General features: G+C 33.2%; 1 long non-coding RNA gene across 1 annotated transcript in view; it reads right to left on the bottom strand.

Moving 5' to 3' along the window:
• Nucleotides 1-2,392: 2,392 nt before the first annotated feature.
• LOC108361188 (uncharacterized) overlaps nucleotides 2,393-11,935 on the bottom strand; it is a 20,806-nt gene continuing 11,263 nt past the window's right edge. Inside the window, exons 3-4 of the long non-coding RNA XR_001847254.1 lie at nucleotides 5,787-5,791; nucleotides 2,393-2,405 (exon numbers count right to left, since the gene is read on the bottom strand). This is a non-coding gene — a long non-coding RNA (uncharacterized LOC108361188). The remainder of the gene's footprint in view (nucleotides 2,406-5,786; nucleotides 5,792-11,935) is intronic.

Below are 11,935 nucleotides of genomic sequence, written 5' to 3'. Positions count from 1 at the left end.
AAAATGCGGGTATAAAGAATTATTGATTATTTAATATCGGAACGGAGATGATATAAGTTAATTGACTGGTTTTCACACACTTTTGAAACACTAATTATATGCTTTTTTACTGCAGACAAGTTGTTGCCCCAAAACACAGCAGAAATCGCAGAAAAATAAAAGTGCCAAAAAAAGGTGTCATTCCTTTTAATCATTCACATTTAGCAATAAAATAAAGCTACATTTTCCAAACAAAAGTCCAATGATAAAATAAGATAAACCAGTTGAATAGCCTTTATAAATTAGAAAATTTTAGTTGAGAAAAAGAAGTGCATGCAAAGGATATCACAAAAATGTATTGAAATGTCATTTTTTTACAAAAGTGCAATTTGCCCAAAAACCAATTTGTGATTTTAGAAACCATCTGGGCCTGTCGTTATATAAGGTAGCATTAATATCACTGATGATTCACTAGGTGAAGCTTAGGTGGATTTTTATATCAGAATCTCATCTTTGTGAAAAGTGTGCAGATAGAGGGTATTATTGAATATAAGCCCTCGATGTTTAAAATATATAAAAATTTTATTTCAACGTATACAAAAAATAAATCTACCTGCGTTACAGCATGGTGGGAGACGGGGATGGGGGCCGCGGCGTAGCGTGACGTGGTATGCGCGCCGGTCGCGCGGGGTAAGCGTAGGTTATAAGGTATTGTCGAGCGTATTATATGAAAGACTGAAGCCTGCCGTCAACGAACTGATTGGACCTTGTCAGTGTGGCCTTAGACCTGGCCAATCCACTACAGACCAGGTATTCACAATACGCCAAATCTTGGAAAAGACCCGCGAGAAAATGATCGACACTCACCACCTATTTGTCGACTTTAAAGCCGCTTTCGACAGCACTAAAAAGAGTTGTTTATACACCGCTATGTCTGAGTTTGGCAACCCCGCCAAACTGATACGGGTGTGTAAAATTACGTTTAGCAATACCACCAGCTTCGTCCGAACTGGGAAATACCTATCCGAGCCGTTCGCTACAAAACGGGCTTTCAGACAGGGTGACTCCCTCTCATGCGACTTTTTTAATCTGATGGTGGAGAAGATAATAAGAGCTAACGAGGACAAGGCGAAGTATCTCCTGTAATTTAACAAACAGTCACCACATTCTCGCCTTTGCACCCACAACACTGTTGAAGTTATAATTTCGAGAAAGTAGAGAATTTCGTTTGCTTGGGAATCAGCAATAACACCGATAATAATGTCTGCATGGAAATCCAACGCAGAATCACTCATTCCAACAAGCGCTACTTTGGACTGAGTAGGCAAGTCAGGAGTAAAGTCCTCAGTCGACGTACGAAAACCACACTCTATAAGTAACTCATCATGCAGGGCTGCCAAACGTTTAGAGTCTAAAATCCGTCACGGACAAAATATGGTGGGCGAAAAATTCTTACAAAATCCGTACACTCAAATTTCTTTGGCGAGCAAAAAAGAAATCGATTGTTCTTAGGTGAACACAGGAATCGTACTTTTAATAACATCAAATAAAGCAACACATATTTCCACTACTCCTATTTATTGATTGCTTCACAGACAACCTTATTATTTTTCTGACTAGAACTTTTTAACAAGCAGTGTGTTCTTATGGCGTTTTCTTTTCTACAAAAAAAATTTGCATTCTCATTTCCCTTTAAATAAAAATAAATAAAAGCGTTCTGACTGCGAGTCAGAAATCAATTGTCTTTATTTCGATTTTTCAATTATATTTATACAGTTCTTAAACTTATTTACTTCTATAATTTCTTATTTACTATAATACATATCTACTCTAATTCTTACATACTAGTCATACAAACATATGTATGTGCTGTTAAACACTTATGCACATACATACGAGTATTGGCTAAGCTTACAGAAATATATCTGCGGTCATAAGCAATAATCGCCTAAGTCGAAAAACCTGAATTCCAGAAAAAGCGCTTTAAAGATTTGGGTTGTAATGTTAACCTTATGGGGAAACCAAAATACTTTCATATATAACTTTTTAAATAGAATAGATAACGAGATAGGAGTTTCACGTAGACATGAAATAATAGTTGCAGAAAACGATAGCGTTTATAACTCAATTCTTTCTTAAGTCGACTTAGGCGGTTATTGCTTACAACCACAGATATATGCTTATGCTTATAGAAATGCAATGTAAACAGAAATCAAGCATTCAATAATATTTTGTGTGAACCACAATTTGTTTACATTAGCGACAAAATAAGTTTAATGCACTTTTGGCGCATGTGGAACTTTGATATGTTGATATGCATTTCTGATACACTACACCTTCTCTCTTTAAAATAATGCTTATAGATTTGTAAGGTCAATGTATGAGCATTCTATTTCAATTGCAATTTATGACATAACTACAAATTACTTCAGTTCGTTTACCTTACATGAAAGTGTTTACGTAATTACTGAGTTTCTTTTATTTATTTATTTGTTTATTTATTCATGCAGTATTTTTTTTTTAGACATAGTTATAGGTCAAAATTTTTACTTTGGTATGAATGTACAATCTTGTTGAAGCTGTTTATTAATTCGAGCAGTATATTTCTATGAAGTAATTAAATGGAAAATTAATTCTAAGTTTTGTGTTTACGCTAACAAACTGAAATGTTCTTATTCTAACAATTTAAGCCTATTTTTATGTATTATAATTTTCTTATTTTTAGTACTTAAAGTATAATTCTTTTTCTTATCTTTATTTTCTACTTTATAGGGCCCATTGTATTTATTATCTAATTTATGACTTGTTTCGTCTTTAATTAGTACTAAATCTCCTATATTTATTTCCTTACTTAGAATACTTCTATCATAATAAATTTTTAGTCTTTCCTTAGCTTCTTGCACTAATCTTTTAGCTCTTTGCTGTGCTATTTGTAAGCTATATTTTTTTTTTGTCATAGGCCTCATAATTATATACTGGGCTAACTATGTTTTCTTGTAAGAATTCGTAAGTCAGAGGTGTTTTTCTAAAAACTAGTCTTGTTAAAATTCTAGAGTATTCTGCGAAATTTGGTACAAATCTTCGGTAATAGTTAGAGAATGCAACAAATCTTTTGAGATCGTCAGCAGTTTTGGGAGTTAGGTAGTTTTGAATAATTGGTTTTTTTTTTGGATCTGGTAAAATTCCTTTGCTTGTGCATATGTGTCCAAGATAAGTAACTTCTTGACTAAAAAATAAAGATTTATCAGGACGTAACTTCAAATTATATTTTCTGCATGTTGATAATACGTCCCGTAGATTTTTCATCATATGCTTTTCGGAGCATCCTAATACTACCAAATCATCCATACATAAAAATGCTTTTGAGGGTTTAAGTCCTGCGAATGCTAAAGTCGTCATTCTTTGGAAGGAATTGGGTGCTACTTTCAAGCCATAGAGTAATCTTTTGAAACGATGAGTAACATCTCTAGAATCCGGGTCCAATTCTATTTGGTGAAAACCGGACATTAGATCCAAACATAAGAAATATTTTGCTCTTCCTAATTGATCTAGGATATCATCAATTCTTGGAAGTGGGAGTTTATCTGCAGTTAACTTTTTGTTTACTGCTCTGTAATCAATTACTATTCTCCGTATTTTATCTTTGTTACCTGGTAGTGATTTTTTAGGTACTAATAGGATGGGGCTATTGTATTCTGACACAGGTGGTTCTATTATATCATCTTGAATTAGTTTATTTACTTGTTTATTTATTTCATCGTTATGAGCTTGTGGTAATCTATATTTTTTTACATAAACTGTTTTTTCATCTTTCATATGTAGTTTTTGTTTATAAAATTTTTTGGCAGAAATAGGTTCTGTTTCTAATGCAAATATGTCTATGTATTCTGAGCATAATGAATTTAATTGTTGGCTAGCAAATTGAGGAAAATGCTTATTTAGTCTCTCAAATTTTCTTTACTATTATCTTTATTTTCCGAAGTGTTTTTAATTAATATGTAGTCATTTAAATTTTCTGCTTTTACATTGTAATTTTGAATATCTGCGTTTTTGTCTGTGGTGTTTATGATTTTAACAAAAGTTTGATATTTACTTGCTATGCTGTTAGCAATAAAAATGCCTTCTGTTAATTTTTGATGGGGAATAAAAAGTTCAGAATTGTCAGTTTTTATGTTAATTTGTCGAATTACTTCTGATCTAGCGGGTATTGTGATTGTATTGATAGTTGGTCTATTTTTCATTTGAATTATTATATTTTCTGGGAAGTCGTAAGGTCTCAATATTAACCGATCATCATCTTTTCGATAATCCAAAATGCAATTGTATTTCTTTATAAAGTCTAACCCTAGAATTCCATCGCATGGGATTGGAAAATTGTCCTCTACTATGTTAAATTTGTGTCTAATTAAGATATCATCTCCTTTTAAATCTGATTTGACTGTACCTAGAGTGCTTGTTATTCCTTGACCAATGCCCTTCAAATCTGTTAATTGTGAATTATTAATTTTAATATTACTATCAATTTGACCCTTTTTTATTATAATTGATATGTCTGCTCTTGTGTCTATCAAAAGAGTTGAAATAGAATTATTAAAAGAAGTTTTGGAAGATATATACCTATTTAGGTATAGGTTAAGTACACGCACTTTTTTGTTATGTACTGTTGAAGTGAAGTTTGCTGGTTTTCTGGCTGGTTGCAATTACGAACATTGCCAGTATCACTGCGACTAGTTGTTCGCGGTTGATTATTATAATTTCTATTCCTGTTTTGAAAAAGATTCTTTCGTCTTGAATTATTGTTGTATCGGGGCGGTGTCCTGAAACTATTACCTTGATAACCTCTAGAGCCGTTACCTTGGTAACCTCTACGGAACCTACCATGGTAGTAGCCTTGTTGGCGTATGTGCAAAACTGAGTTTAGGCTAGCCGTTACTTCAGTACAACTGTTTGTAAATTTTGATATAGCCTCGTTCATGGATGTTAACGTTCCGGTTTGCATTATCATTTTTACCTTGTCGTTAGAGCAATTCTTACACATGGCTTTTACAGCTGATTGTGTAGCATATCCGGTTGCTAGTTCTGGGGTTAATCCATCAGATATGTATGCTCCTTCTAATGATTTTGTTAGTTTTTATATTTTAGTAGTATACTGGTTGGCAGTTTTACTACGTTGTTGTATGTTCAGTAGTTTTGCTGTCAAAACCTCCACTGACTCACCTTTAATAGTCGATTTTAATTTTTGCTTTACCTCACAGATTGAATTTTCATTACCTATAAAGCTTCTTGCAGTACCTTTTGGCTTGGTTTTTATCATTGAAATTGCTATGGCTTCATGACTATCCTTGGTTTGTTCCAGGATATCAAGAACATCTAAAAACTATGTAGGTTCTCTGGCTTACCGTCAAACTCAGGTAGGATTGACGAAGCTGTCTTAATCAATTCTACTGTTGTCTGTGCCATTCTGACGTTTGTTGTTTGGGAATTTAGTATCTGATACTCGATTCCTTTTTGTTCTTCGTCTAGGTCAGAGGGAGATTCCAACAAGTAAGTGCTAAAGTCTATTTGTATATTTTGTTCTATTCTAGTTGGTACTGTCTCCTCTATGTTATAAATTGCTAGTGATGATACCAATTTGTCCCTAACACTAGAAAATATTTGGTATGCCTCTATTTGGTGACTACTAGTTAGTTGGCTATTGACATTGCGTATTGCCTTATCTACTCTATTTAATGAATCTAATATTAGTGTGAGATGTTTCACTACTGTTTCTGCTTTTAATTTTGTTAAAAATTAAATTTTGTTTAAACCTTATCTAGACCATCAGCGTGGCTAATGTACATCTTTTTCAGAAATTTGTTATGGGCAGAGTAAATCTTTAAACATAAGCTTATACATTCATGGTATTTAATGCTTCGCTATGATCTATTATTTCACTGGAGTTTACTACATTAGCATTAGGCTTATCTACTTTTGATGTTTGTCCACCCATTGTGTTGAAAAAAAACTCTAGTTGTGGGGCTTACTTCATCTCTATTGTTGGGGCCCTTTCTATTTCTAATGATTTCCAGATTTTTTTTTTAATTCTAACCGTTTCTTAATTAATATTTCTTCGTTATACTTATTTTATTAGTTTTTTCATGTTAAAAAAAAATTATTTTTGTAAAAAATTGTCGAATTGTTTGTATATAAAAGTTTAAGTATAAGAAAAAAAGGCAAGAATCTTTAGATTTTTGCCAATAAGTAGGCAGCCGTTAGGTTGCCAAAATTTTTTTCTTATGTTAGTAAATTTTCGTATGAATAAAATATTGTTCTGCTTTCCTGTTGCATCCGTTTCTGGGACTTTGCCTCCTGTACTCCTCGATGGTTATGGGTTTCGGTCCAACTTTAGGGTCAGTGGTGTTTAGTTTTATTTTCAAAAAAATACTGTTGCCGTTTGTAAAAAATGTCTTCACTCTCATCCGGCATTATTTTGGAGAGCGCTGGAGTTTCTGGTGCTGATCCTAAGTTGCTATTTTTGTCCTTTTTATAGGGACATCAGCAAGGCGCTATTTTTGTTCTATGCCTTTTTTTCATTGGTTTTCCTGCCTGGCAAAAGCATCCTGGATCGCCATGAAATATGTGTAACAAATAAATAGAAGCGTTCTGACTGCGAGTCAAAAATCAATTGTCTTTATTTCGATTTTTTCAATTCTATTTATACAGTTCTTAAACTTATTTACTTCTATAATTTCTTATTTACTATAATTACGGTGACCATAAATATATTTTGAAAATTCAGAACAATTTTTCAAAAAATGTACTCACATATTATTGCGTAGTATAAAAATAACAAAAATATACTACATATATACATTCCTCGTCATTTGAATAGCGCACCTTTTTTTTTGATTTTCTACCATACAAAGTATGCTTGACAAAGTTTTTATATGGAAGAAAATGCGCAGCACCGTCAACCGAAAAAAAATTTGGCCCCTATGTTTATTTTGTTTTAATTTTCAAAAATTTTTTAAATGGGATGTAGACGTAGAATATGCTATATTTTTATAAAAAGTTGATGAATATTAAAAAGACAAAAGGAAAACTGTACCTACTAAGTATTAAAAGGATGCGCTATTCATATAACGAAGAGTGTGTATTTCTTAATTATTAATCCAATCTTAAACTTTAAACATATATCACATTTGCTTCAATGGTATTAATCTTTTAGTAATGAACAGGGAAGGGATTTTATGGAAATTGCCTTTTTTTCTGCTAAAGAGATAGAGTATATTCGATTAAGAATGTCCACGATTTAGCTTTCCCTGATTCCATATATACACATTTGATGTTACTTTTTTTTGCATTTTCTAAGATATTTGCCTTTTTTGCCTTTTCTACCTTTAAAAAAGTGATTATAGCATTTACAATTTTTTTTTTAAGATTAAAAAATATACACATGCCCATGCGGCTTATAGAAGCGTAAGGACCTCTTGCCAAATTGGTGTTGGAAAAATTCAACGCCGTTTTCTCAGCTAACGTAGGCTTGGAGACAATAAGGGGTGTAGATAAAATTGTAAAGGGCGAGGAAAACGCCCTTATTCCTGATAATATGAACGTTTCAAACGTTCTTTATTTAAATTGGGCGCCACTTGTATTAACTCACATCGAGCACACGTTTAATATATTTAAGAATTTTCTTCGCGAAAATCGAATGAAAATGCTGCCAGAAAACTTCAAAATGCATCTTGTGGTTCAATGTTACTACAACTATACAGATTAAAGTTTTATTAGTTAGAAAGTCGAAAGGATAAAATAGTCAAAGATTCAAAGTACAAATTTTTCATATAATGAAACTAGTTCATAGTTTTTCTCTTTTTATTTGTAATATAAACATTTCTAAAATAAATGTATTTTTTGATTGTTCTTCGTATTTTCTGTCTTTTTTTAGTGCCTCATTTTGCTTTTTTTGCAATACCCAGTGCCTTTTCCTGCCTTTTTCGCTATTTGGTTTTGCCTTTTTTGTAATACATAGTGCCTTTTCCTGCCTTTTTCGCTACTTTATTTTGCCTTTTCCAGCCTATTTCGTTATTTTATTTTGTCTTTTTTACAGGGTTTTAGGTCCTAAAAATCCGTTCCCTGGTAATGAATATTTACAAAATTATAATAAGGCATATTACATATTACTTTACACGAAATATGAACATCTGTAAAGTAATTTTTTTAGGCAAACTTTGGGTCGTTGAACACGAAAAAAATACTGGAAATATTGGATAATTTTTTCATGAGATATTGACGAACAGGTTCGAAATATACCAAAAACACGTTTTTCGAAAAAATTACGAAAACGCTTGTTTTAAAGGAAAATTGGCTTGAAAAATATTTTTTTTCTTAAGCGATTAAAGCAAAAGTTGTAGAACAGTTTTATCGATATATTCGATGCTGGTCTTCAATTTCTCGTCATCCATTGTCCATAACCGTACATTATTTAGAACGCATTGAACCTTCAAAACCAGCTTACCCTTATGTAGTTATCAATTAGTTATCGACACTGCTTTTATTTCAATTAGGAAAAGTTAATTTTAAGATAGCGAAGAAAATGCGGGGCAAAGGCAGGACGCTAGGAAAGAATCAGTACATTTTGGGGGTTTTCTGTTTTGAAAAACTACGCAGGACAGACCTTTAAAAAACAGTACGGTCCTGCAAAAAACAGAACGGATGGTCACCGTAACTATAATACATATTTACTCTAATTCTTACATACTAGTCATGCAAACATATGTATGTGCTGTTAAACACACAGAAATATATATGCTTCTGCTTATGGGAAAATGCAATGTAAACAGAGATGAAGCATTCAGTAATATTTTGTCTGAACCACAATTTGTTTACATTAGCGACAAAATAAGTTTAATGCACTTTTAGCGCGTGTGGAACTTTGTTATGTTGATATGCATTTCTGATACACCACAGTGCGTAGAGGCCAATGAGAAGGCCACATTTTTGGTAGAAAAGAATACGCCATTAGCTTTTGTTATTTTATGGCCTTATATCAAATATATTCAACAATTTTTATTGAGCTTGAGTGAGGCCTCATAAGGAAGTGTGGTGATTTCCTAAATAGCTATCCCTTCTACCATTTATTCAAAATTATTGTTGCTGTTGTTAAAAACGGCCTCAAGCTCAAAAAAATGGTTGAAAATGCCATTAGCTTCTGTGCATCTAACAAAACTTTTCTGGTAGGTTGTCGACCTTACCGAGTAACAGTTTAATATTTGAAGCGATAGTTAAATTTAAAAATATAAACAACATTAAGGTTTTTTTAATTTTACGCGACAAAAACTCCCAACAGTCAAAGTCTACCAATAGATTGTTATTCATAATTTTAAAGGCCTATAAATCCTCTTTTCATGTTTGAGTTTTAAAATCGGGTGAAAAATAGTCAAGCTGTTAATAGATAAATCCCTTAAGTACGAAAATGACGTATTTTTTAATAAAAAAAAATTTAGGGTTCCTGAATTATAAGAAACCTATGAGATACATTGTGTAAAGCAGGCAAATTTTTACAATATGAAAATACCCTCCAAAAATCCGTACATTTTGACGGAAAGCTAAAAATCCGTACGCTGAATCTGTACAACCATTTTTACCCCTGCAAATCCGTACCGGACGGAGAAATGCGTACCGTACGAGGATATCCGTATAGCTGGCAAGGCTGTCATCATGCCCGTGCTGGCATATGGCGCAGAAGTATGGACAATGACAACATCCGATCAGGCGGCTCTTGGAGTCTTGGAGAGAACGATTTTGCGGAAGATTAACGGACCTTTACGCGTTGGCGACGGCGAGTACCGCAGACGATGGCTTGGCCAACACAACACAGCACAACACAACACAACACAACACAACACAACACAACACAACACAACACAACACAACACAACACAACACAACACAACACAACACAACACAACACAACACAACACAACACAACACAACACAACACAACACAACACAACACAACACAACACAACATAACACAACACAACACGAAACACCACAGCACAACACAACACAGCACAACACCACACCAAATAACCCAACACAACACAAAGTAGTATAACACGGCACAATACAATACAACATAACATGTCATTTTCAATTTTATCTTCTTTTTGTTTGTCCCTTCCTTTATCTATATTACTTTCTCTAGCTCTATCTTTGGCTCTACCGTTTTTTAATATTTTCATTTTTATATTTATCATTCCCTTGAATTTTATCCAGATCTTAATCTCCATTATTTTCTTCAGGTACATATCCACCCATACATTTGCTATTATATTTACTTTCCTCTTTGTCTTTATGTTTAGGTTTCTTTACTTTTATTGTAATCTTTGCCTTTATTCCTGTTTTTCTTCTACATACTCTACTTCACCCTCTTCCTTGTATGACCTTACCACCCCAATTCTGTGCACTTGACAAATAATCAGCCTTGACTATTTGTCAAAAAATTTGCGCCTCAGATTATGCCTCTAAGGTTCGTCTGCATTTGGTAAATTTGCGCCTAAAGTAAAATTTTTGCAGCATAGCTTAAGCGCTAATTTATTGAAAAAGAGTCAAGGTTACATACATTAAGGTGGCATTTCCGCCCAACCATATACAATGTAAATTGTACATGTATGGCATTTGTATTGGTGTCACTTTTGAACTGATTTTTTCCATTTATGTTAAACTAATTCGAAATTTCAAAAATTGTCTGCACATCAGCATCAAAATACTTTTCTAATGATATATAATTATTTATACCTTAGAAGTATATAAGAAAATTCGGAGGTGTAAGTATTTAAATCCATAAATACAGTTCACTGTGGGTTAATACTTAACCATTTATTGAAGTTCCGACTGTTCCATTTTCTTATATATTTTTAATTCTTTCGATGCATAGATACATCGATTCTAATATATATGTATATATTGATGTACTTTTTTTCTTTGCATCCCTAGGCCAAATTCCAAATTTAGACAGAAAGAAAAAGTTGCTTTTTTGCAAATAAATGCGAAACTCGATTTTTTCTAGAGAAATTCGATTTTATCGAAGCTTCGAATATCGAATTTACCCATGCCTACTTTCTAGCTTTGAATAACCGATACCTTCTGGAATCCTTATTTCTAGCTTTTTGAATCTTTTCTGATAGTTGCAAGAGCACGTATCTTTCCATCTCATGGCTATGAAAAAAAAATTTGTGCAACGTTACAGGCATATAGAAGCAAGAGTATAGTGTTAACTAATCATCTTTTATTTTATTAATAATTTCTTGCAACCCATCATAGCCAGCACCTGATTTAGGCTAACTTCTGTTTGTTTACTGATATTCTGGGAAAACCATTTGGATCAAGAGTGTTAAACTCGCAGCCAGCGGGCCGCATCCGGCCCAACTCGATTTTTTGTGCGGCCCGTGCCAAACAGTATGTATAAATAACTCCAGAAATTACGCAATCGGCAATAACGCAAATTCGGGTTATTTCCCAATTGAATGTGAAATAACACAAATTTCCTTTATTTCATTTCTCGTTGAGCAATTAGACCAACTTTAAAACTTAACAATTAAGTAATAAAGCAAAAAAATAGTTCACATATCGCACACCGTCTTCAAAAGAGTCACAACTCAAAATTTGGAATTTTTGAGATTATGCAACCCAGAAAAAGCTGGAGCAAATTTTTGTTATAATTTGCTTAAAAAAACCTCAGGTAAAGTCGCCCTTGCCCATATTATTGTCATGTGCTACGAAATAGTCTTTCGCATTTTCTGAGAAACGTATTATTTTGAGTTGTGACTCTTTTTAAGACGGTGTGCGATATGTAGGTAGTCACCCCGTTACATTTGACAAATGGTAGTTAAATGGATGGTTTTGTAAGTATACAATTTTGAAAGTGCCCAGCGTCGCGGCGGTCCGAGTTTTCGATCCGCCCCCCCCCCCC

The sequence above is a fragment of the Rhagoletis zephyria genome, unplaced genomic scaffold (assembly GCF_001687245.7).
Source record: "Rhagoletis zephyria isolate East Lansing unplaced genomic scaffold, Rhagoletis_zephyria_1.1 Rzeph_scaffold_00711, whole genome shotgun sequence".
NCBI lineage: Eukaryota > Metazoa > Arthropoda > Insecta > Diptera > Tephritidae > Rhagoletis > Rhagoletis zephyria.
The sequence above is the reverse complement of the archived record's forward strand: the minus strand, read 5'-3'. Positions and strand labels throughout refer to the sequence as shown.